Source organism: Lagenorhynchus albirostris, chromosome 19 (assembly GCF_949774975.1).
Source record: "Lagenorhynchus albirostris chromosome 19, mLagAlb1.1, whole genome shotgun sequence".
Classification (NCBI taxonomy): domain Eukaryota; kingdom Metazoa; phylum Chordata; class Mammalia; order Artiodactyla; family Delphinidae; genus Lagenorhynchus; species Lagenorhynchus albirostris.
Window position 1 is genome coordinate 43,883,222 of NC_083113.1, and position 23,368 is coordinate 43,906,589.

The 23,368-nt window shown below is 38.3% G+C and overlaps 1 pseudogene; it reads right to left on the reverse strand.

Annotated features, from left to right (window-relative positions):
- Nucleotides 1-1,212: 1,212 nt before the first annotated feature.
- Nucleotides 1,213-22,543, reverse strand: LOC132509171 (large ribosomal subunit protein eL20-like; annotated as a pseudogene).
- Nucleotides 22,544-23,368: the final 825 nt, after the last annotated feature.

A 23,368-nucleotide genomic window follows, 5' to 3' on the forward strand; every position in this document is an offset into this window, starting at 1 on the left:
ATGTTCTTGTTTCACTGCCTGGGTGAAGATTTTAATTCAAGATTGAAATTGGTACTGTATCTTAGACCTAAAATACTGGATGATGAAATTATTTTGTCTGATATTAATATAGCCACTCCTACTTTAAATTTATGTTAGTACAGAATATCTTTTTCATTCTTTTTACTTTTTACTTGTTTTTCTTAATTTGCAGCAGTGTAGAGTTTGGTGCTATCCCTTTTTTCTCCTAATCTAATTATCTCTGCTTTTTAGTTGTGTTTTAAAGACCATTTACATTTAATATGGTTATTGGTATAATTGTATTGAACTGACCATCTTGCTTTTGTTTTCTGTATGTCCCTTCTGTTCTATGTTCCCTTTATATTCCTTTTCTTTCTCAGTCTTTCAGATTAATATTTTTATGATTCCATAGTCTTGTCTTATTAATTATAACTTATTTTACTGGTTGCTTTGGTGTTTATATTATACATCTTTGACATATCATAGTCAATCTTTGCTATTGTACACTTACTGTATAAGAGACTGGCAATAGTATACTTTCATTTCTCTTTTCTCTCCTGGCCTTTAAACTATTGTCATACATTTCATTTTTATGTATGTTGAAATCCCTGCAATACCTTGTTATTATTTTTGCTTTAAACAGTTAGTTATCTTTTAAAGAGATAAATTAAAGTTTTTTAAAAAAAGTCTTTATATTTACATTTCTAGATTCTATTTCCAGTGCTCTTCCTTCTTTGTGTACCTCCAGCTTTTCATCTGGTATAATTTTCATTCTGTTTGAGGCACTTACTTTACTATTTCTTATAGTGCAGGTCTGTTGGTGATTATTTCTTTCAGTTTTTTATGTTTGGATAAGGTCTTTGTTTCACCTTCATTTTTCTATCTATTTTCACTGTCTCCCCCTTGCCTCCCCCTCCCTGTCCCCCACTACCCTAGTCAGTACTTCAAAGATGTTGCACTGTTTTCTAGCTTACCTTGCTTCTGATGAGAAACCTGTTGTTTCTCATCCTTTGTACATAATGTGTCTCTTTTTCTGCCCCCCTGACTACTTTTCACATTTTCCTCTTTATCCCCAATTTTAAGCAATTTGCTTATGATGTGTTTTAGTTTTCTTCATTTTTCATAATTATGGTTGGGGTTCACTCAGCTTCTTGGGATTTTCCCCACAAGGAGTTTATTTTGGCCGACCTAGGGATGGGGAGGGCCCTGTATCTAAAAGAAGGTGTTGGGCCTCTTGATGGTGAAGCATGATTGAAGCTGGTGATGTAGGACTCAGTGGAGCGGCAGAAACTTGATCTTGGAGTTGTGGAACTGCTTGACTATTGGCAGGTGGCACCTGCTGGCTGTGATCTGCTTCACCATCATGATCTGGATTGAGTGGGCCCAGGTGCTGTGCTGGGCACCTGTGTCATGATAGCATTCAGGTCCCGGTACACCTGGTACACGTGGGCGCTCTGTCAGAGTTGTGATGCAACCAGATGCTGAAGTTCTTCACCTGCAGGAGGATTTCTTGAACACCTGCCCACAGTAGATTATTTCCCCTGAAGACTTCATCTTCTTCAGCTGAGACACAAAGTATCAGCACAGCATGATTAGGTACAAAGATTTTTATGTGGTAGAGGGGTGGTGAGTGGCATTTGGGAGTGGGTGGGAGGCCCCCCCCCACCACACCACCTCATGCTCTTGTAGTGTGCATGAAGCCTTCGTGACACTCTCCAGGCTGGCCACCACCCACAAAAGGGCTTATAGTTTTTTCAAATTTGGAAAAATTTTAGGCATTATTTTTTCAAATATTTTTTTGCTCCCCATCCTTTAAGGAATGACAGTTATATTTGATCATTTGAGGTTGTCTCATGGTTCACTGCTGCTTTGTTCATTTTTTCCTTGTGGGTTTTTTTTTTCTTGGTCCTCTCTGTTTCATTTTGGATGGTTTGTTGCTATGCCTTGTAGTTTATTAATCTTTGCTTCCACTTTGTCTAATCTCCTGTTAATACCATACACCATATTTGCATCTCATGCATTATAGTTTTCATCTCTAGAAGTTCAATACGTGTCTCTTTTAACACCTTCCAGGTCTCCATTTAACGTGTTCAATCTTTCCCCTGATTATTGTCAGTTTTTGACTTTTATAGTTTGAAGCTATTTTGTGTTAGGAGCATACAAGTTAATACTTTGTGCATGCATATGCACATACGTATGTCCAAGTATGTATGTTTGTGTGTATACATACACATGCATGTATATCTATATACACACATGTGTGTGTGTATATATATATATATAAAATCTGTGGAATTTTCCTTTTAAAGCTTTTTGCTTTAATTTGTACTTTGATACTAAAATTACAAAAAATCACTAAAATTACTGTTTTCTTCTGGTTAGTATTAGCTTGGCCAATCTTTTCCTGTATTCTATTTTCAATCATTCAAGGTCTGTTTTTTAGGTATATCTCTTGTAAGCACTATAGAAATGAAATTAATTTTGTTTATTCTTGTTATCAGTCTTTGAATTAGAAGTATTCATCTGTTTATGGAATTTTACTCTCAGTCATCACAAGGAATCAGACAGAGAGTTATAAAAATAGCTAAAGTGGGAGAAGCATAGATGTTGAGAACTCTTACAATAGTCTTGGTCATAGGTCCCAATTTTAATGGTTTCTGACTTTCTTTCTTGAATAGAGGCTGGAATTCAAGCAACTCCCCTCAAATTATCTTTATTCTTGGCATATAGACCTGAAGATGCTAGTGGAGAAAAATTATCTTACTTTCCTAAGGTTTTCATGCTTTCTCAGCCTCCTGTCTCATATGAGAATGGATCTTTTAAAGCGTTATGAACAGTATTATTTTGTATTTGAAAGTTAATTTTAAACTATGTCAGTATGTAGAAAAACTATTTCTTAGTGTATAGATTTTCTAATTGTCTCCATTTTCTTTAGTTTATGAAGTTGCTTCTTTTGGTCATTCCTTTTTAGTTGGTCATACACTAAGTTTACTTGATCAGTGTTGGGGTGAATTTTTTATTCTAATAGACTATATACTGTTCAGGGTCATTTATAATGAATACAAGGTAACATGCCTATTATATAAAAATAAAATAATTGTTTTTGTGAAATGAATTGGAAGATGTGACATAATTAGACAGTGGGCATTTGTATTCTATTATCGCTTTAGAGCTGCAAAAAAATGGAGGTAGTTTATTTCATCTTGGTAATGCTCCTTCTTTCTGGTCCAACAATTTATCAGAAATGTTAATCCAGCAAGCCGTAAGTGGGGTGGGGGAGGGGAGGGGGAGAGAGGGGATTTAAAATTAGCCTGGAAATATTGCACAACTCATTAAAAATGTAATCATGCATAAAATGAGATCAATGAAAATTTATCTAAAAGTGCAAGGAAAAGGCATTTTCTAGTATGATACTGGATTTAATAGACTGGATTTTAATTTAGTCAGTTTGCTACAAAAAAATCCCTCCAGGCTAAATAAAACAGTTTTCCCTCCCAGTTATTGTACAGACAGCTTATTTTCAGACCCTTTCCTTCTGATATTCAGTCTTATCTCTTGCTGGGTACGGGTTTCACTATATTGCAGAATTTGTTTTCTTTACATTTTCCATTACTGCTTTCATTTGCATGATAAATGATTAGAAGTAGAAACAGGAAAAGAAGCTATGCAGACATTTCTTTATTAATTTTGTTTAAATTAGAATAACTTTTTTATTCATCCTCCTCCCTCCCCATTTAACAACCAGTGTATCTGAATTATTTTAATATTTTATTGTAGAGCTAGAGAAATGGGTTGCAGTTTTTTTCTTGCACTTTCTTCATGTAACATTTTATTTCATTCTTATGTTTGTAGTTTACATTTTGGTTCCTGTCTTGTGCAGTTAATGATATTGATGAATTTTTCTCTTAAAAGATACCCTGTGTTTAAGGCTGAGTCTAAGGTACAGGTGTTTAAAATGCGTTGACACTGATGAAACTGAGTGCTTTGAAGATTTATTTTGCAGACAATATCATCACAATTCTTAAGCAATAAATAGGGTTTGTAAAATTGGGCTTTATTTATGTCTTCTGCCCCTTCTATCTTAGCTGCTTTTCTAGTCTGATAATTTAGAATGTGAAATGATGTAATTAACTAAACCCATTAATGAAAACTTTCTGATGTTTTCCTTTCCCCTGAAGTTGTAAATGAAAAGAAGCTAGCTTTATTAATAAGAACTTCTCTGGGCAAAATTTGCCTGAGCAAAAATTAGTATGTAAGCTGAATGAATGGTTCCAGCAAAATTTGTCTGTAACAGAAGAATTTTATGATTATTTTATGATAATTCACATAGCTAACTTTTCTTTTTCTATTACACAGATTTTATGTAAATACTTTCCTGTTCAAAAAAATTCAAACATTACTGTTTGTTTATTTTTCCCATCCTTCTCTCTTACCTAAAACTAACACACTAGTCCTCAGCTATTCTTCCTGACATTTTTCTCTGTAAAATAGACCTGTACCTGTAGAAATACATTAGTTTTAATTTTTGTTAAATTATTCTAACATGAATTGTGTTACAATATTTTAATTTTTCTGCTTTAAAAATTTTACTAAATATTATATCTTGGAAAATTTTCCATTTCAATACGTATAACTATATTCTGTTGATTGAATAATATTCTATAACGTGGAGCTAGGAAGATCTGGAAAGAACCTAAGTATCCATCTTTAAGGGAGTGTTAACTGCGACAAACAACGATGCAATAAAAACCTTTGTGCATACCTCTGTGCATGGTGGAAATGTTTTCTGGGGGAAGATGACAAGAAGTAGGAGAGCAGGGTCATGGAACGCCCCTAAATTTTCCTCTGAGTGCTGTTTACCTAAATCCTATGCGTTTAACAATTGTCTCATTGTCGTTCATTTCTAAGTAGTTTTTGAGTTATATATTGATTTTTCTCTTAAACATGAGTTATTGTCTAGGGGAAAGTTTCTGTGTCCATGTAGATTTTTTGGGCTATCTTCTTGATGATGATCTAAGTTTATTTCATTGTGATCACTCAGTATAGCTTTGTATGATTTCTGCTTTACAGGAGTCAATGAGATTTTTCTTCATGACCTAATATGTGGTCAGTTTTCTTTTGTGAGTGTCCCTGACTGAGGAGAATGTTCTTTGTTGTGTTCAACGTTCTACTTTATACCTATTAGGTCAAACTCATTAATTATATTATTCAAATACTCAGTGTTCTTACTTTTTGTTCATCTATTTTATATGCTGGTTCCTGAAAGCTGTGTTGTTAGATATGCCCAAAAATTCATGTGTTACATTTTCTTGGCAAATACCTCTTTTTGTCCTTTTAGTGCATTTGTCTAAAATGGTTTCTTTTTTTCTAATACTGAGAATTGCTTAGTGTATCTTATACTTTTATCTTCACTCTTTCTGTATTGTCTTATTTTAGATACATCTTTTAAATATAGTCTGTGGGTTTTCTACTGGAGTATTTAAGTTTCTTTTCTTAATAGACAGCGATCCTTCACCCAGATTATAATTACCAGTGTTTTGGACTTATTTATGTTTTCTATTTGTTTTTCTACGATACAGTGCCTTATTTGTTTCTCCCTCTTTCTGCCTATCTTTGGTTGATCAGATTATTCTATTCCATTTTTTTCACTCCGCTTGTGGTTTGTAAGTTATATGTTCCACTTCTTTTTTTCTAGTCATTACACTTAAAATTTTAACATAGATAGTGATTGTATATCTTTCTGCCATTGTATGGGCTATCCCTACCCTGTCTCTAAATAATGTGAAAACCTTGATGTAGTTTTGCTTTTGTCACTTTCCACTTTCTCCAACGCTTCTCAAGTCTTGAGTTCCAAACTGTTAACATTTTTTGTTTGTTTGAAATCAACGTTTATTTAAATTTAATTAGTTTTGCTGGTTCTTTTGTTCACCCTTGCTTTTTATATCCAGTCTCTCTCTGATATTTTTTTTTTCTGGAGTACATTTTTGAGAAATTCTTGTTAGAGTGAGTTTGTGTATGGTAAATAGAATCCTTGCATATTTGAAAGTATCGTTATTTTGAAAAATAATTATACCTTCAGTAGACTTTTAGGTTCAAGTCTCGGCCAGCGTCTGGCATATGGTAGGCACTCTGCATGTTTTTTATGTGGAGAGCCTGCATAGAACTAGATTAGAGGAAGATGGGGTTCTTAACCCAAATGGTCCTGGGTACCCAGCTATATTGATTCTTGATTAGTCTTCTCTGGAACAGTCTGTCTAAGGACAGATGAAGTGGAACCCCTAGAGCTGCTCTCAAATCAATCTTTTGTGGCACACATATAGGCAGTGCTCATAATGGAAGGAGAACTTTTCTGGAGTCTTTTAGGATTTCTTTCTTATCTTTGACATTCCGAAAATTTCCCACAATTATGTGTGTGTGTATTGATTATCACCCTCACCCATTCCTCTCTGTTCTTCTTTTACTCCTATTAGCAAATGTAGAATTTTTAAAATTTAGTTTAATTTTTTTAAATGTTATTGCAGTATAGTTGATTTATAATATCATGTTAGTTTCAGGTGTACAGCACAGTGATTTAGAATTTCTGAATCTATCCTTCAAATCTCTTTTTTTTTCCTTCCTGAACTTATATAGCTTTTGTGCTGTGTTTTGAGACAACTCTTCGGTTATATTTTCCCGTTGACTATTTTAGTTTACAGCTTTGTCTGCTTTTCTTTTTAGATCATGTATTGAGGTTTTAATTTCAATGATTTTTAAAAAGACTTTATTTTTTAAAAGAGCAGTTTTAGGTTCATAGCAAAATTGAGAGACGGGTATAGAGGTTCCTCATATATCCCCTACTGCCCCCCCACCCCCACCCTGCCACTGCCCCAGCCCTCTGCCCCCAGCCCCCAGCCCCCAGCCCCATGCATAACCTCTCCATTATCAACATCACTCACCAGAATGGTACCTTTGTTACAACTGATGAACCTACATTGACATATCATAATCATTCAAAGTTAATAGTTTACCTTAGGGTTCATTCTTGGTGTTGTACATTCTGTGGGACTGGGCAAATGTAAAATGACATGTGTCCATCATTATAGTATCATACTATATTTTCACTGCCCTAAAAATCCTCTGTGTTCCACCTACCCACCCCCTCACTCTTTACCTCTGGCAACCACTAATCTTATCACCATAGTTTTGTCTTTTCTAGAATGTCAGTCATATAATTGGAATCATAGAGTATATTTCCTTTTCATTTAGTACCTTTTATTTAGTACCATGAATTTAAGATTTCCCCCCGTCTTTTTGTGGCTTCATAGCTCATTTCTTTCTAGCACTGAATATTTCTTTGTCTGGATATACCACAGTTTATCTGTTAACCTACTGAAGGTCATCTTGCTTGCTTCCTAGTTTTGGCAGTTATGAATAAAGCTGCTCTGAACATCTGTGAGCAGGTTTTTCTGTGGACTTGTTTTCAGCTCCTTTGGGTAAATAACAAGGAGTACGATTGCTGGATTATATGGTGACAATATGCTTAGTTTTGTAAGAAACAGCCAAATTATCTTACAAAGTGGCTGTACCATTTTGCATTCCCATCAGCAATGAATGAGAATTCTTGTTACTCCACATCCTTGTTAACATTTGGTGTTGTCAGTGTTCTGGATTTTGACCATACTAAGAGGCATGTAGTGGTATCTTGTTGTTTTAATTTGCATTTCCCTGATGATGTACAATGTGGAATATCTTTTCATATGCTTATTTTCCATCTGTATTTTTTCTTTGGTGAGGTGTCTGTTAAGGTTTTCTGTCTATTTTTAAACTGGGTTGTTTTCTTCTTGTTAACTTTTAAGAGTTTTTATATTTTGAATAACAGTTCTTTTTTAGTGTCTCTTTTCCAAGTATTTTCTCCCAGTCTGTGGCTTGTTTTCTCATTTTATTGATATTGTCTTTGGCAGAGCAGAAGTTTTTAACTTTAATGAAGTCCAGCTTATTAATTAGTTTTTTCATGGATCTTATCTTTGTTCTATCTGAAAAGTCATTGCCATACTTAAAGTCATCTAGGTTTTCTCCTACTTTATCTTCTAGTAGTTTTATAATTTTGCATTTTACTTTTAGGTCTATGATCCATTTTGAGTTAGTTTCTGTGGCGGATATAAGGTCTGTGTCTAATTCATTTTTTTGCATGTGGATGTCCACTTGTTCCAGCACCATTCATTGAAGAGATTATCTTTGCTCCTCCATTGTATTGCCTTTGCTCTTTGGTCAAAGATCAGTTGACTATATTTGTGTGGATTTTGGGTGGCTCTATATTCTATTCTCTTGATCTATTTGTCTCAGTGACAATTGTTCTGTTTACTGTATCTCTAATTTGTTTTTTCTCGTAGATGCCTACTCTTTTTTTTATGGATGCAATGTTTTATCATTTATATATGTTATATATATTTACTGTTGACATATTTATTTATAACTACATATATATTTATAATAGCTTTATTGAGATATAATTCACATACCAAAAAATCCACCCTTTTAAAATGTACAGTTTAGTAATTTTCAGTATATTTACCAAGCTGTGCAACCATTATCACTATCTAGTTGCAGGACCTTTTCATTACTTAAAAGGTAACCCTGTACCCATTGTCAGTGATTCCTCATTTTACCCTCCTCACAGCTTCTCACAATCTCTACTCTACTTTCTGTCTCTATAGATTTGACTACTGGGGACCATAAATGGGATCATAGAATATGTGGCCTTTGTGGCTGGCTTCTTTCACTTGGCATAATATTATCAAGGCTCATCCGTGTTGTAGCATGTATCAGAACTTTTTATTATCCCTTTTTATTGATGAATAGTATTCTATTGTACGGATATACCACATTTTGTTTATCCATTAATCAGTTGATGGACATGGGGTGATTATGGATAATGTTGCTATGAACATTTGTGTATAAGTGTTTGTGTGAACATATGTTTTCAGTTCTCTTGGGTATACCTCGGAGTGGAATTGCAGGATCACATGATACCTTTATGTTTAACGTCTTGAGAAACTGCCAAACTGTTTTACAGAGTACCCGCACAACTTTGCTATCCCACCAGCAATCAATTTAAGAGGGTTTCAGTTTCTCCATGTGTTAATTCTTCCTCTATTGGATACTTCTCTTCTGTGGTGTTGGTTTTCCTAAAATGTTTAGTGATTCTTGGTTGTATGTTCTTCTTTATATTGGAGATTCCCTGGTGGTTGTTTTATACAATTAAGTTTTAAAGTCTATTTTGTCTGATATGAGAATTGCTACTCCAGCTTTCTTTTGGTTTCCATTTGCATGAAATACCTTTTTCCATCCCCTTACTTTCAGTCTGTATGTGTCTCTAGGTCTGAAGTGGGTCTCTTGTAGACAGCAAATATATGGGTCTTGTTTTTGTATCCATTCAGCCAATCTGTGTCTTTTGGTGGGAGCATTTAGTCCATTTACATTTAAGGTAATTATCTATATGTGTGTTCCTATTCCCATTTTCTTAATTGTTTTGGGTTCGTTATTGTAGGTCCTTTCCTTCTTTTGTGTTTCTTGCCTAGAGAAGTTCCTTTAGCAGTTGTTGTAGAGCTGGTTTGGTGGTGCTGAACTCTCTCAGCTTTTGCTTGTCTGTAAAGGTTTTAATTTCTCCATCAAATCTGAATGAGATCCTTGCTGGGTAGAGTAATCTTGGTTGCAGGTTTTTCTCCTTCATCACTTGCAATATGTCCTGCCACTCCCTTCTGGCTTGCAGAGTTTCTGCTGAAAGATCAGCTGTTAACCTTATGGGGATTCCCTTGTGTGTTATTTTTCCCTTGCTGCTTTTAATATGTTTTCTTTGTATTTAATTTTTGACAGTTTGATTAATATGTGTCTTGGCGTATTTCTCCTTGGATTTTTCCTGTATGGGACTCTCTGTGCTTCCTGGGCTTGATTAACTATTTCCTTTCCCATATTAGGGAAGTTTTCAACTATAATCTCTTCAAATATTTTCTCAGTCCCTTTCTTTTTCTCTTCTTCTTCTGGAACCCCTATAATTCGAATGTTGGTGCATTTAATGTTGTCCCAGAGGTCTCTGAGACTGTCCTCAGTTCTTTTCATTCTTTTTTCTTTATTCTGCTCTGCAGTAGTTATTTCCACTATTTTATCTTCCAGGTCACTTATCCGTTCTTCTGCCTCAGTTATTCTGCTATTGATCCCATCTAGAGTACTTTTAATTTCATTTATTGTGTTGTTCATCGTTGCTTGTTTCATCTTTAGTTCTTCTAGGTCCTTGTTAACTGATTCTTGCAATTTGTCCATTCTATTGTCCATTCTATCTCCAAGATTTCGGATCAACCTTACTATCATTATTCTGAATTCTTTTTCAGGTAGACTGCCTATTTCCTCTTCATTTGTTAGGTCTGGTGGGTTTTTATCTTGCTCCTTCATCTGCTGTGTGTTTTTCTGTCTTTTCATTTTGCTTATCTTACTGTGTTTGGGGTCTCCTTTTTTGCAGGCTGAAGGTTCATAGTTCCTGTTGTTTTTTGTGTCTGTCCCCAGTGGCTAAGGTTGGTTCAGTGGGTTGTGTAGGCTTCCTGGTGGAGGGTACTAGTGCCTGTGTTCTGGTGGATGAGGCTGGATCTTGTCTTTCTGGTGGGCAGGTCCACGTCTGGTGGTGTGTTTTGGGGTGTCTGTAGACTTATTATGATTTTGGGCAGCCTCTCTGCTAATGGGTGGGGTTGTGTTCCTGTCTTGCTAGTTGTTTGGCATAGGATGTCCAGCACTGTAGCTTGCTGGTCGTTGAGTGAAGCTGGGTGCTGGCGTTGAGATGGAGATCTCTCCGAGATTTTTGCTTTTTGATATTATGTGCAGCTGGGAGGCCTCTTGTGGACCAGTGTCCTGAAGTTGGCTCTCCCACCTCAGAGGCACAGCACTGACTCCTGGCTGCAGCACCAAGAGCCTTTCATCCACAGGGCTCCTTAATTTGGGATGATTCGTTGTCTATTCAAGTATTCCACAGATGCAGGGTATATCAAGTTGATTGTGGAGCTTTAATCCGCTGCTTCTGAGGCTGCTGGGAGAGATTTCCCTTTCTCTTCTTTGTTCTCACAGTTCCCAGGGGCTCAGCTTTAGATTGGGCCCCGCCTGTGCGTGTAGGTCGCCGGAGGGCGTCTGTTCTTTGCTCAGACAGGACGGGGTTAAAGGAGCCGCTGATGCGGAGGCTCTGGCTCACCCAGGCCGGGGGTGTAGGGAGGGTCACGGAGTGCGGGGCGGGCCTGCAGCGGCAGAGGCCGGCGTGACGCTGCAGCCTGAGGCGAGCCGAGCGCTCTCCCGGGGGAGCCGTCCCCCGGATCCCGGGACCCTGGCAGTGGCGGGCTGCACAGGCTCCCCGGAAGGGCGTGTGGCTAGTGACCTGTGTTCGCACACAGGCCTCCTGGCTGCGGCAGCAGCGGCCTTAGCGTCCCATGTCCGTCTCTGGGCTCCGCACTCTTAGCCGCGGCTCGCGCCCGTCCCTGGAGCTCTCTCAAGCAGCGTTCTTAATCCCCCCCTCGTGCACCAGGAAACAAAGAGGGACGTAAAAGTCTCTTGCCTCTTCGGCAGGTCCAGACCCCTCCCCGGACTCTCTCCCGGCCAGCCGCGGCGCACCAACGCCCTGCAGGCTGTGTTCACGCCGCCAACTTCAGTCCTGTCCCGGCACTCCGACAAAAGCTGGAGCCTCAGCTCCCAGCCCCACCCGCCCCGGCGGGCGAGCAGACAAGCCTCTCGGCTGGTGAGTGCCGGTCGGCCCCGATCCTCTGCGCTGGAATCTGTCCGCTTTGCCCTCCGCACCCCTGTTGCTGTGCTCTCCTCCGCGGCTCCCAAGCTCCCCCACTCCGCCTCCCGAAGTCTCCACCCGCGAAGGGGCTTCCTAGTGTGTGGACACTTTTCCTCCTTCACAGCTCTCTCCCGCTGGTGCAGGACCCGTCCCTATCCTTTTGTCTCTGTTTAGTTTTTTCTTTTGCCCTAACCAGGTACGTGGGGGGTTCCTTGCCTTTTGGGAGGTCTGAGGTCTTCTGCCAGCGTTCAGTAGGTGCTCCGGAGGAGTTGTTCCACGCGTAGATGTATTTCTGGTGTATCTGTGGAGAGGAAGGTGATCTCCGCGTCTTACTCTTCCGCCATCTTCCCGGAAGTCCACTACAATTAAGTTTTGAGTGGTTTATTATTCAGCAATAGATGACCACAGCATTTACATGCTCTTAAATCACAATTAACCAGAATGCTCAGAAAATGGAAATGGATCTTCCTAATCAACAAAACAAAAACAACCACTGCAAAACCAAAACCCCCAAAAAACCTCCGAAATAACCACCACCACCACCAACCCCCAAGCCACCACCAAGCCCACTTTGCTTAAATTCTTATGGTTAAGATTCTTTAAAAAAACTTTTACAAAAATACATGAACTTATGTTCTTGGTTTAGAAAGTGCATAACGTAATATAATACTGGATTCTTGGGGATTTCGAACATCAAAATATTACTTTTAGATCTATGTGTATAGGTGGTGCAGGCTTTTGAGATTTTTTATTTTTTTTAAAGTTGCCTTGCTGAATGGGCTGTGTGATCTCCCAGCAGTTCCTTGAGCATTTTGAGTCCCTCCTATGTCTGAGCATCCTTCATGCTGATCTCTTTGCCTACAATAGTCCTGGCCACTTTTCATGTCTTGATTCCAGGGGCCCTCCTTTGATATAGAACAAGAGTCAGTGCTAAGAGTTCAGGGGACAGGTCTAGGCTTCAGCGAAAGGGGCTATGGAGAACGATTCATGGAGTCTGGGACTGAAATAGGCATTCTGGAGACAAGGCATTGCTCAGTGTGGAACATGGCTGTGCAAAGGCAGAAGGCCAATTGAATCACCTGGACAAACATGGCTGAAGATTGTAGACTATGGATATACTTGGGACTGAGAATGACATACCAGCCCAGGGGGATCAAGATTAGGAAAACAAAGTGAATTACAAACATGAGGTACTGTAGAGCTGGACCTAAGAGATGAATCCTGAATGGGCTATAGCTGACTCACTGGATTTGTCTTCTATAAGCATAAGAAGGAAGTGATGCCCTGCTAGGCCTGCCGGGATGACAATGCCCAATCAAAGCTACCAGAAAATTAAAAAAAAAAAAAAAAGCTACCAGAAAATAGAAAGGCATGGTAACTTTGTTATTCCTCCAACAGTATTCACACACTGCTTTTTAGTAATGATATTGAAATCCTCCAATAATTTGAGAATTCACTTTCCAGGATCAGTGGTACTTCAAGTTTTCATTGCCCTTAGAAATGTGTTCTTTAGCTAATTTATAGATAATAGCTTTCACTGTACTTTAAATGATAGATTATGTGCCTAGACTGTGAGAATGTAATAAATGTTTCCTAGGTGTTTCAAAGTTTCATCAAATAGTCACTAAATAATTATAATAGGTGGTAGTCAAAGAGTAATGTGGTTTCTAAATTACATGGGTCCCACTGGTTTTAATAAATGTAGAAGTACTAACTAAATTTTTACTAAGTGATGCATAAGGTTGTATTGTAAAATATTTCGTAAAACTAAGATGATTAGCAAACTGTTAAAAACTAGGCTTTGGTGAACCATCTGGGCCCATTGAATTCGACACACTATTTCAAACTTGAGCTGTTCCTACAAATCACCTTTAATGCCCCTCCTTGGTAATAGCCCTCCCTTCAAAATCTTATTGTGCATCTTAATGACATAATTTATACATTTTGAACCATCTTTTTCTGGTAAGCATTACTTCCAATCTTCCCATATAGCAGAAATCTCAGGATTTCATCATTTCAGTCTTGTCACACAGCTTTTCCATTTCATTCTGTAAGGTGGTTCCAAGATGGGTCCTGGAAAATTGGTGTGCAAGTAAACAATTTCCTGCTCCGGAGACCTAAATTTCTATTCTGCTCTGAACCACAGGATAGACACAATAGCTCACATTCGTTTCATGGAAGCTTGATCGTATATCTTTTTTTTTTTTTTTCTTTTTGCGGTACGCGGGCCTCTCACTGTTGTTGCGGAGCACAGGCTCCAGACGCGCAGGCTCAGCGGTCATGGCTCACGGGCCCAGCCGCTCCGCGGCATGTGGGATCTTCCCGGACCGGGGCACGAACCCGTGTCCCCTGCGTCGGCAGGCGGACTCTCAACCACTGTGCCACCAGGGAAGCCCCTGGTGGTTGTCTTTTAATGTCTCATTAGAAATATTCTACAACACATGCTTCCATATGGCTCAACTCTCAGAATCTGAGTGCCTCAGGTCTCGAATATAGGAAAAATAGGAATCACACCTTTCAGTATTGCTTATGACCATCAGCATTTGACCTAAGAGTTGGCAAAGTGCTTTAGAATTTTTTGAGAACAGGCTTTTCATAATAAATGTGTGGTGTCATTATTGTCATCTCTTGATCTATTTAATGTTACTGTGAACATCAGCGCAGATTGTGTCCACTGCTTTCCCCATCTGTTCTTTACATTATCTCCTTGAACATTCCTCTGAATGGGCTACACAGGATTTGCCTTCATGGCACTGTGTACTGATTTACATTTCTCTATCAGTCCATCTTTCTCCAGATGGATTGTGATCTCACCGCTTGTTAAGATCTCCAGATACAGGTTGCTTTTACAGTTAAATTTACTACTAATTACTAAAGTGTAACGTTCTTGTTTCCTAGGAGAATGGAAAAACAAATTTTGCCAAATCATGCAATTATGTAAAGACAAAGCATACATGGTCTAGTGGGGGAAGGCTTTTTTTGTTCATACATGGGACAGTGTATTTATATGTATACATAATTTGGATACCTATTAGAAAATTGTATTTAATCTTAAGTATTTTTCTACATTATATCTATTTATCAGTGGAGTCCCATATATGATGTATCACAAAGATGACATGCTGGTGACCTACTAAAAATGAAAATGAAGGATGGGGAGAGGGACAGAAGAACCTGTTTTTTAAAAAACATATTGCTGAAGTTTTCTTCTGCTGCAGAGATAGGAATATAGACACTCCTATGTAGTTGCTTCTAGAGTAATTCTATAAACACATTTCCTTTTAGTTGAAAAGGATTCACACTGGCTCTCTAAGAGTTTAAGTGTGTGTCTGTTCTACAGACACACTCAGTAGATTTTCATGGAATTTTTGTGATTGAAGAATGTTATATTAACACTGTAGTATAAAATGGGATATTAGACTTTTTTTCCTTGCAAGCAACAGAAAACACAACTTAAACTCCCTTAAGCAAAACAAAGGAATATATTGGTTCAACTACCTGAAAAGTACAATAGGCTTCAGACACAGTTGGATCCAGGAGTTCAAATTGGGTCATCAAGACTTCAAAAACTCTCTCTGCCTCTTTACTCTGCTTTCCTGTGTTGGTCTATTCTTAGCACCTGTGTTGGCAGGATGGTGCCCAAAGGCTCCAGGCTGACCTGTCTTTCCCATTGAATCTTTTCTTTTTTGTTAGAAGTCTCTAAGGCAGAGAACTTTACTTCCCTGAAATAGTTTGTGCTTCTTAGAAACAAATTTTGTGTTTGTTGCTACTTGATTTTGAATAGAAGACGGTTAGCCGAATATGGAGAGAGAAAGTACAGACATTTACAAATTGAGTTACTGAGAGCTGTACTTAAAGTTCGTCTGTGAATGAAGTTTCCTCATAATGGTGTCTCAATACACAAACATTGTTGAGGTTGACTCTCTTGTGGATATGAAGGTAGATAATGATTTATTTGGTGATAAGGAAATAAAAGAGAACACCATCAGTTAGTACTGACCCCTGTTATTGTCCTCTCCCCACCAGCGGGGGCAGATTGGTTTGTTTTCCTTGGTGTTCAGAGGGTGTGGGCAAGAATCTGACTTCTTGATGGAAGGAAGCATTTCTTTCTTTTTTTTAAATTAAAATTTAAAAAAACTATAGTTGATTTACAGTATTGTATTAGTTTCTATTTTTAGTTTTTTAAGGAACCTCCATACTGTTCTCCATAGTGGTTGCACCAATTTACATTCCCGCCAACAGTGTAGGAGAGTTCCCTTTTCTCCACACCCTCTCCAGCATTTGTTATTTGTAGACTTTTTGATGATGGCCATTCTGACCCTTGTGAGGTGATACCTCATTGTACTTTTGATTTGCATTTCTCTAATAATTAGAGATGTTGAGCATTTTTTTCATGTGCCTGTATGTCTTCTTTGGTGAAATGTCTATTTAGGTCTTCTGCCCATTTTTTAATTGGGTTGTTTGTTTTTTGATATTGAGCTGTATGAGCTGTTTGTATAGTTTGGAAATTAAGTCCTTGTTGGTTGCATTGTTTGCAATTCGTGCCAATATAATAGAATCATGGAATCACAGAATGTTAGAGGTGAGAGGGATTTTGAAATCATCTGGTCATATAAGAAAAGAATGGAGAAAATGTTGTTTAGAGGTGATGTGACTTGGGCAGGGGAGTTTTTGGTCAGTGTCAGTGGTAGATGGTAAAATGGGGAAAGTATGATGTTTGGAGGCAGACCAATGTATAGTTTCTATTCCTTCACTAAGTGTGCAGGTTTGAGCCAGCTACTTTAAGTGCTTCTGATATTAAATTGTTTAGTGATAATATAGGTAAAGAACTTACTAGAGTGCTTGGCACTTAATGGGTGCTCAGTAATCACTAATGGGCTTGCTCATGCAGGGAACATATGCCTTCCTTTAGCTTATCCCTATCTTTTTTTTTTTTTAATATTTATTTATTTGGCTGTGGTGTGCAGGCTTTTTAGTTGCGGTGTGCGGGCTCTTAGTTGCAGCATGTGGGATCTAGTTTCCTGACCAGGGATCGAACCCAGGCCCCCAGCACTGGGAGTGTGGAGTCTTAACTGCTGGACTACCAGAGAAGTCTTTATTTCATCCCTATCTTTTTTTTTTTTTAGCTTGCATAGCATATTTATTTTTATTTTATTTTTTTTAACATCTTTATTGGGGTATAATTGCTTTACAATGGTGTGTTAGTTTCTGCTTTATGACAAAGTGAATCAGTTATACATATACATATGTTCCCATATCTCTTCCCTCTTGCGTCTCCCTCCCTATCCCACCCCTCCAGGCGGTCACAAAGCACTGAGCCGATATCCCTGTGCCATGCGGCTGCTTCCCACTAGCTATCTACCTTACGTTTGTTAGTGTATATATGTCTATGCCTCTCTCTCGCCCTGTTTCATCCCTATCTTACAGTGCCCTTGTGAGCCTTCACTTTATTAAACCTAGCACAATGTCATCATGAGTGCCAATAATCCACTCATTTTTTTTTGTTGTTGTTACTGTTGATTTAATTTCTTTGAAACTATTCCTTTTCCATGAAGAAGAAGGGCAGGCCTGAGTTCATATTTACTTGGTAAAATTAGGTGCTTTGGGTATTAAACAAACCTGTCTCCATGAACATTTCACATTACAACATGGAAGTCAATACAAATAAAAATACGGATGAATATTGCCACATGTAACATAGGGAGATTCTAGACCTTGATCAGGCCCTTGCCTACCTTTCTACCACCCATCTACTACTTCTGTCGCCCTTATTACCAGGTTCTTGTTAAGCTGGCCTTCAGGACATTCCTCCAAAAGGTCAGATTGCTCCCTGCTCTATAACCTTGGCAATGGCTCTTACCTCCACCTGGAATGTTCTTTCCCTATTGTGTTTGGCTCCTTCTTGTCATTCAGAATTTTTGCATCCTTTGCTGATCAGCCAATCTGAAATGTCCCTTGTCCTCTATCACATCAACTGGTTACATTTTCATTATAGCACTTGTTATTTATTTGTTTGTTCATTTATTGTGTATTGTCTGTTTTCTCCCATTGGACTAGTTAACATAGTTAATTCTGTTATGAAGATAACTACATATTTACTTTGCAGTTATCACATAGTTACTATGTAGCTATTTCTCATTCCCCATTACATAATGTCTAAAGCAGTGCCCAGTACACAGGCAGTCCCTCCTTAAATATTTGTTGGATGAAGGAGGAAGTGAATTTGAAGAACCCATATAGGTAGCGCTGTGCCTTGTGGAAAGAGGTCCAGGCCAGTATTCTAAGCTACTTTTACTCTGGACTATGTGATCTTGGGACAGAATTCCACCTTTTGGATCTTGATTGCTTTTCTAATAAAATAAGTTTAACTAGATCACATAAGGTTTCTTTATTCTCTTCCAAACTGTGATTCGATGTCTGTTTTCTTCCATGCTGGACAATTGATAGGGTTCAGGACATGATACCCCCAAATATGGTACCGTGGCATATTGAATATTTTAAGTTGAAGAAATTTGAGAAACAGCAGGTACAGGAAAATCTTTCTGACCTTCCCCTTCTTTGCTGAAGCAAGTCATAAGACCCTCATGTGAGAGGTACCCATCCTGTACCCAGAGGGAATGAGCATCCTTATCTCTGAAGATGGAGGAATGCTGAGAGGAGTACAAATGAACAGGCCCTGTTAAATTTTCCCCAGTTATTACCTTTAGCCTGTACCCTTTTGACTTATCACATTCCCCCCCCGACTTTCCACTTTTCATCACACCTAGTATCAAAACACTCAGCCTTAAGCTCTTCTTCAGGTCTTCATTTCCTTATGAAGGCTCCAGTGTAACTCAAAACTTATATTAAATAAATTTTTATGTCTTTATCCTAATTTTTTTCATTAGTTTAGTTTTCAGGTCCAGCCAGGAATCTTAAGAGAGTCGAGGAAGAGTTTTTCTTTCCCTATACAATCTCATAAGAATTTACCTTATAGGTTTGTAAAGGTGCTCTTTTAGATGGTGTCTGTGTATCAAAGCACAAACTAAATACCAGGCAGTAGCTGATGGTTCTGGAGAATCAGACGATAGGTGAAAAATAGGCATTACCTAAGAAAAAAAGGATAGTTTTATATGGGGTTAAGTATTGCACTACTGGTGGAAGATAGACTCATAAATTCTAAGGAATCTTTCTGATAATTGGAAAAAAGGTTATAGCAATCAAAACATAAATACCCATCCAAATGATTCCTTTCTATGTAATTTTAGGAAGAGTTGTAGAAAATTAATGTTTAGGCCTTTTCTTCTGTGATTTCCTTTATGAACAAATGCTAACAATTGGCAGAATTCTTTTCCTTTCCCCACACTATTTGCCTTTCAGAATAGAGAGTGGTATTTCAGTACTCTGTATTAGTTTCCTGTTGATGCTTTACTAAATGACACCAAATTTGGGAGTTTAAAATAACACAAATTTAATATCTTACAGTTCTGGAAGTCAGAAGTCTGAAATGGGTCTCATTGGTCTGAGATCAAGGTGTCAATGGGCTGCATTTCTTCTGCAAACTCTGATGGAGAATTTGTTTTCTTGCCTTTTCCATCTTCTAAAGGCAGCCCACATTCCTTGGTTCATGGCCCCTTCCTCCATCTTCAAAGCTAGCAATGGCCAGTTAAGTCTTTTTCATATCATATCACAATGGGACTCACTCTTCTGCCTCCATCTTCTACCTTTAAAAACCCTTGTGATTAAAAACGCTGGATTATAATCCAGGATAATTTCTCTGTTTTAAGGTCAGTTGATTAACAGCCTTAATTCCATCTGCAGCCTTAATTCCCCTTTGCCAGGTAATATATTCACAAGTTCTGAGAAATAGGACATGGACATCTTTGGCGGGGCAGGGGGGGACATTATTCTGCCTACCACATACTACTTAAGAGAAAAAGAACAATCCCCAAGAAAAACAAGTTCCAAGGCATCTGCTAAAATGAAAGCAATGTACGTATTAATATGTGAAGATAACCCCATTCTTTTTTCAGTTGTTTAGGAAAAAAGGTGACAACATCTACCTTTTGGTTTATTGAAGAACAGTTACGATGTAGGGCCAGCAATGTCCCCAATAGTAGGCTAAAAATACCAACACCTAGGGGTTTGTAACCCAGATTTCAGAAAGCCATCTGGATCCTGGAACTCTTAATCCACTAGCACCATCTTTTATGCGTTGAGTTGGTAGAAAGTGTATGGTTCCATTTACATAGATACGTTGCCCGCAGAAAATGTTCACTGATATAGTTTGGTTGAAACCCCCTTGCCCTGCAACTCTGGCTTCAAATGATTTAGGAAATAATCTACAAATGTGACCAACCACACAATAGAAACCTATATTACTCCCCTGTGGAACAGCGAATGTAAATTTCTGCTTTGCTTACCTGGAAGCCAAATATACAGAGGAAAGGAAAGTTAACTTCTGGCCCTGATTCATCACTTTTATTGAAGTTAAATTCTTTTGTTTTAATGCATACTTGATTGAGCAAGTATTTATTGAGGCAGTTATGGTTTGTAGGAGAAAGAGACAGTTGAAGAAAGAACAAATGAATCTAATGTAAATCAAATACTTAGTCCTTTTATAGGAACTACAAAGACTTAAATGTGTGTTCTTAATGGTAATTTTTACAAAACTCCAATAGGAGAATTTGACAGTGATTGTTTCGGTGGGGAGATGGGTTTTTCCTTTCACATGCTAATCACCTACTCCTGGTGATATTTCTCTCCTTGACTGCAGTTGCAGAATTGAATAATTTATGGAATGAATTTTGTTGTAAATTTATTGTGTCACAAGCAGGTTGTAATTTCACTAACAGTTCACTTAAGTTATTAAGTTAAAAAAAATGTGTTTGATAGGATAGTGCATTTGGAGGCCTTTTTTTTTTCCCTCTCAGCAAGTTCACATCTTATATATTTTCAAAACAGAGTACTTGCCTAATTTTTATTCAGAATCTGATATGCGAGAAGGAAGAACACATTAACATAAGTGGAATCGCATTTGCACCCTATTGTTGAATTTTGGAAGTCGTAAACAAATTATTGAAGATTTTATAGAGACAGAAATAGCATGAAACCCACAGTGCTGTGGCGCTGCTGCCATTGTTCCCTGCATAACTGTCCCCAGCTTCCTGATGACAAATGAGGAGATGGTGGTGCAAAGGTGAAGATGTTCCTGGGAGGGGGAAAAGCCACATTAATCCCTTCGTATTTTGCTTCAACTCTGAGGTTAAAATAATGGTGCACTGTCACTCCCCCAGATCTTATCCAATCCTAATGGACTACAAAGAGAATAGGAAAAAAAAATCTTTAAAAATCTCTCACAGGGGTATCTGATTGGCCTCCATCTACATTTGCTACATTCTCAGGGCCTCTCTTTTAATGCCCTTTCCACTGTGATAAGAGGCAACATTTGGCCATTGCAGAAATCTCTGCTTATTTCTGCCTCCGGTGCTTCAGCATTCAGCAAACATATATTTAAGGTCGCCAGTTATTTACATTGAAATTTTTCTATTGACCCTGCCAGTGTGAATGAATTTCAAACAAGTCATTTCTTTCTTTGTATAGATGATTTCTCTAGGTTCCTTGTGGGGGTTACTTTTAATTCCTCTAGGAGTTCCGTCTATTCTTGTTAGCACCCAGAGGATTTGATTTCTGTTTATCCCCCGTCTCCCAATGTGTGGCCCCCTCTCCCTGCATCCTACCCTGGGTATTCTAACCCTTACATGGAGGATGCTGGATAATAGCCACCATTCTTGAACAGGAATACTTTTTAGGCCTTTAGAATAGACATTTTCACCATCTGTTACATAGAATCTAGAAATGTGATGAGAAAACAGGTTGTAATTAGCTAAAAAATGGGTAAGATTCTCTGTGTCTTAATGCATTTAGAATTGATGAAATAGCCTTTTAAATTTCCATGAAAAGAAATGAAGCTTGTACTTTAAAAAAATTAATAGGGTTTATTTTTTGGAGCAGTTTGGGTTTATAAAAAATTGAGGGAAAAGTACAGAGTTCCCATATGCTCCTGCCTCCTTTCTCCTGTTAACATCTTGCATTAGTGTTGTTAAAAAACAAAATTTGACTAAGTAAATTATAAAGTCTTCCTGGCTTTAGTCAACAATTAGTGAATCAGGCAGCATCCCGTCTAGCACGCAGAAAGGAGCTCCAAGGAGCTGTACAAAATTAAAGACTTTTATAGACAGAAGGGAGTGGGACAGGAATTTGTACAAGTTTTGCTCTCAGTCCAAAAATAGAGCATTCTTATGAAACCTTTCATAAGCCGAAATGGTGTAAAGTAAAAAAAAACAATTACCTTAAGACATATCTTGCTAACAGATGCACAAAATAAATCTAGATAAAACACAGACGCTTGCAGACACATTTCAAAGTTATGGCTTTTTTCTTTTTTCTTTTGCGGTACGCAGACCTGTCACTGTTGTAGCCTCTCCCGTTGCGGAGCACAGGCTCCGGATGCATAGGCTCAGCGGCCATGACTCATGGGCCCAGCTGCTCCACGGCACGTGGGATCTTCCCATACTGGGGCACGAACCCATGTCCCCTGCATTGGCAGGCAGACGCTCAACCACTGCACCACCAGGGAAGCCCAGTTCATTTCTTTTTAATCTCTGAATAATCAGCTTGTACTTTTTATTGGGTAACATTGAGTAGGAATTCAGATTTTTCTCATACGGAAGAAAAGATAAGGAGACTCACCTTTTGCTCTCCTGAGTCCATCCTGGCATCTTGTATTTTCTTTCTACCACTGATGACCTTATAGTTAAGTCATCATTGTAATATATGGCCACAAAATAATGAGACTGATTAAACAGTACGTGTAGGAAAACAGACTCATTCATTTGATCATATTTCATATATTCCTGTTAGCATTTTCCCTTGGTTTATTAGAAATACAATGTCTAGTCTCTTGCTAAGAAAATGAGACTTGTTCTTAATGCTGCAGGTATATACTTGATCTGAAACCAGCTCAGGTAAATTATAATTCTGTGTGTCTATATCTGTCTAATATCGGGCACATATTCAATCCACATACTGGGGATTAGGTACCAATCTGTATATCAGGAAAAGATTGGTGAACAAGATGGAGATTACAACATTCTACTGTAAACAACAGAGGCAGTAAACAAATAGTTAACATAATTTAGGTCCTAAAAAGTGCTATGATGAAAAACAGGGTAATGTGGTAGAGTGAGAGCATGTGTGTGTGTGTGTGTGTGTGTGTGTGTGTGGTGCATTCGTGCAGTGTGTGCATGTACACATCTCTGCGTGTGGTGCATATGTGTAGTGTGTGCATGTGTGTATGTACACTGTGCACATGTGCATGTGTGTGTTAGGAGGCAGGCTGCAGCTGCTTTTGCTAGGGTGTTTAGGGAACACCTCTGAGGAGGTGGCATTTAATTTGATAAACAGCAGGCATCCACGTGAAGATCTGGGGAAGGGCATTTAGACGAAAGGAACAGCAAGAACAATAGCCCTGAGCTGGAGCTGGATGTGTCCCAGGAACTACAAGAAGGCTGATGTGACTGGAACACAGCACCCGAT